The following is a 3,835-nucleotide window of genomic DNA, read 5'->3' as shown; positions in this document are numbered from 1 at the left end:
CGGAGTAGATTCGAGTTTTTCTCTTGTTTTCTCTCGGATTTGGACAAGAATCAGGCTTGAAATGGAGTGTTTTAATCTCCCTTTCCTTTCTCAAATTTTGTCCAAGAGGCTGGCAAAAAGAAGGAAATGGTGATGAAAGGATAGCTTTGTTGAATAAGTACTAGTTTTGGTCGTGTTCAAGGTTTGAGGGATGATCGACAAATGGCAAGCATAGAAGAGATGTCTATATATCTGTCCAAATATCTAACGCCCCTCCAATCCTCTCTTATCACATAATTCCTTTTACACAAAACTCCTTCTAATTCCTCAAATTTATTGCACACATCTCACTGGTTGGTCATACTAGTATAGTACTCTATAAAACTTAACATGCACTAAAATATAAAAAGGGGAATGATAAAAATCTTAACTTTTTTTATAAGGCCAGCAAATAAGCAAGTAAAGTAAAATTAAAAGGAAATATAAATTAATTTTTCAAAAATAGGAGAAAATTTTAAAATTATTTTCGGGTCCTTGCATCTCATGCTTTAAGTATAAAACAAGGATTACAAGGCTTTTTTCAACTCTATTTTCTTAAATTGTTAGCAAAATTGCTTACTTTGTGCAATTCAAGACATTGCAAATATGATGATATTAAAGTGTGGAATTTCATAACCTGTTTGCACGTCATTGAGCAAAGACAATCTTATAAGGAAAATTTTATAGTTATTCCATTATAAGGTCTATTTTTTCACAAGTGATATGTTAGTAAATTTTTTTCTCCAGTGGTCCTTTCCTTTTCATAATTGTCCAAATTATAAGAACATGCAAATTTTTCCAAATTGAAGCAATTCTCACAGATTAAGGAATTGGAAACCAGACATTATTAGTTGAAAAAGAGACCTAACAGAACTTTTTTCATGTACAAAACATATTTGTCAACACATATTAATTCAAAATATCAACTTTAGCAACCTGGTGCATTTACAATAACAAATGTTTTTCCACTGTGTACTTGCCACAAAAACACCATCATTAAATTAAGTGTCTAATTGTCCTAAAACAAAAGATAAATAGTCATTCTGCTACCTTAAAAGGCACCAACCAACTAGGAAAAAAAAGCAAAATAATATCATTATCCAATAGGACAAAACAAACAATACATCTAGGAGCATGTCCAACCACCAGAAAAGTCATTTTTTCACTTGGTTTGGAAAAGCATTTGAGGACCCTTGGCTGGATGGTAACTGAATTCCAAATCTAGTATGTATTTTGCAAACCTATAAGGCAGATTTTTAAGTTTGAGAATTAGTTCTAAGTGCAAATTGTAACGCCCTGTGGCAGAAGAAAAGGGAAAAATTTCTGGTGAATAGTGTTTTGTGGGGAATCCGGCCAGAAGCCGTGCAAATTCCTTATATTTTTCTTAAAATTCCCTTTTCTTTGACAAATACCACTTTATAATGGCCCTACTACTCAATCATCCCACAAAGAGTGCCAATGAACCAAGAAAGTACGGTTTCACACTTCGGTTTCAAGTTTGGAGCAAAACTAGGGTTTTCGTAATTTTTCGCCGGATGAATTTTCGGTACAGAGTGAGGATTAAATTTGGGAATTAAAAGTGACTTTTAAGTGAGAAATAATATGTGACTAGTAGCAATGATATAAGGTTAGTGAATGGGAAGTAAAAACCCTAGTACGTGAGTTTTTAAGAAAAACGGCGCGAACCGGCGGGTCCCGCGCACTACCGATTGAACGCACCACTTGATCACTATTTTTCTTACCAAACTAGCTTATTGACTTTGAGCAAAATATCTTCTTAAATTACAGCTAAGGCTGACCGAATTATGAGGCTTAAAATGCAAAGGAAAAGAAAGAGAAAAATGGAAGGTGTCGCCACCTTAGAGCTTCTTGACCAAGACTTGGTCTTTCCATTTAACTCCAAATTTCACAACTTTCCCCTTCATTTTGCTGCTGCTTGGCCGAGAGAGACAAGAGAGAAAAACACCAAAGGAAAACAATTCCATCTTCTTGATTTGCTTCAACCCAAGTAACAAATCCAAATCCAAACCGATTAAAGGGTAGCTTGTGAGTTAGGAAGCTTGAGGAACCAAGAAATATCAAAGGGGGTGAAGGATCACTCTACCAAGCCTTGTTTTTGAGGTACCAACATTTGATCATGATCTTTGTTGCTTTGAATCTTGCTTTAAGATGTGTTTTTAGCTTAAGTTTTGGTTTGATTTCATGATTATGCAAGTGGGTGTGATGAATTTGGAAGTTTTCCCCTTTTATATGATGAACTAGGGCTTGAGGAATTTCTGCCCAATTTGTTGTATGATGCTTGTATGTTGCAATTAAGGTTGTATAAGGTGTTTTGGTAGTGATTAGAACAAGAAAATTGAGAAAGTTCCATTGGTTACAAAAAATTCCAGAATCTGGAAAATTTTCCCCATCATTCTGTCCGAATTTGTAACCCTATCTTAGAGGCCGAATTGGCCTTAGGTTAAAGAATTAAAGTTGTAGATAATGGTATTTTATAGGTTCCTACAAAATTTTAGCTCAATCGGAGCAACGTAGGTCGTAAAAAGTCCAAAATACCCTTACTGTTTTAAGTATTTTCCCAGCAGTCCGTTTCATCAGTTAGTCCAGTTTATCACGTTTTTTGACTAGGATACGTACTGATTTAGCTCTTGGCCAAAACATGAAAGTTGTAGTATTCTGACTTAGCTTTCAAATGCCTCTAAGAACACCTGAATCGGACTTTTGTAGCCTGAGTTATGTTCATTCCAGTGTAATGCGGTTAAATAGCCGACGAGTTAGATTTTGGTTCTGTAATTTGAGGATTTGACTAAGTTGCATTAGAAACTGGACTAGGTGACCTTCATAAACATTGTAGCCCTATGTCTTAGCTTCGAAACGGCATAGGTTGCACCTCAATCCGATAAGCGTAGCCTTGGATATGTTATTTCCACATTCATACATCGAATCTGTCTTTTGCTAAATTGAATTTCTGCACTTGTTATTATTGTGATTCTTATTCTTATGATGTTGTGAGCCTATGGAACGGCTTTTGACTTGAATTGCAAATATGTGTGATGTTGGGCTTTGGTTGAGGAAAAATAATGAAGCCTAAATGGCTGGAAAATTAGGTAAACACGAAGGGTATGCTGCCCGAATTTTTACTCGAGAACTAGAAAACTATATTTGCAACTTGAGTGAAGGTTAAGTGATTATCACTTAAACTAGCGAGCACCTTTACTACTTTGTTATCGAGGGTTATACGTTAAAAACCTAAACGAACTTGTACCCTTGAGGAAAAGATATAATGGCCAATGTAAACTTGTATTTCCTTGTACTTTCAACTCAAGTGTTGTTTTCCAAGTATATATACTACAAAAACCTTACGATTTGAAAAGCGAGCAAGTGTTTCACGAATGTCTTTCAAATGAATTTCAATTGGTTGATTCTTAATGAACGGAACGTTTAAGTTTCGAATCTTACTCGTGTTTCAAAGTTCTCAAATTGGATTTCTATCGCAGATCTGGACTTCAAACCTGGAGTATAGTTGAACGTGAATACTTGAAGCACTATATTTTGAGTGAGTGATCCCTCGACTGTTCCCAAAGTTACTTTTGAACTAATTCTTGCATTTATTACTCCATTGCATATCATTTGGTTTCGGGTGTGTGCCATGACATAATTTGGCTCCAATGAGTTCCTGGAAAGTCTTGTGCTTAGAACCAATGTCTCCACTATTGTTTACATATTCTTTGGAGCCCGATGGCTCCTTACTTCTGTTTCACGGTTACCTGATTTAAACGAGCATTGGAGATTTAAGTACAAGAACTTCACTGGCTCA

This window comes from Coffea arabica, chromosome 11e (genome assembly GCF_036785885.1).
Source record: "Coffea arabica cultivar ET-39 chromosome 11e, Coffea Arabica ET-39 HiFi, whole genome shotgun sequence".
Classification (NCBI taxonomy): domain Eukaryota; kingdom Viridiplantae; phylum Streptophyta; class Magnoliopsida; order Gentianales; family Rubiaceae; genus Coffea; species Coffea arabica.
This window is presented reverse-complemented; position numbering follows the sequence as displayed.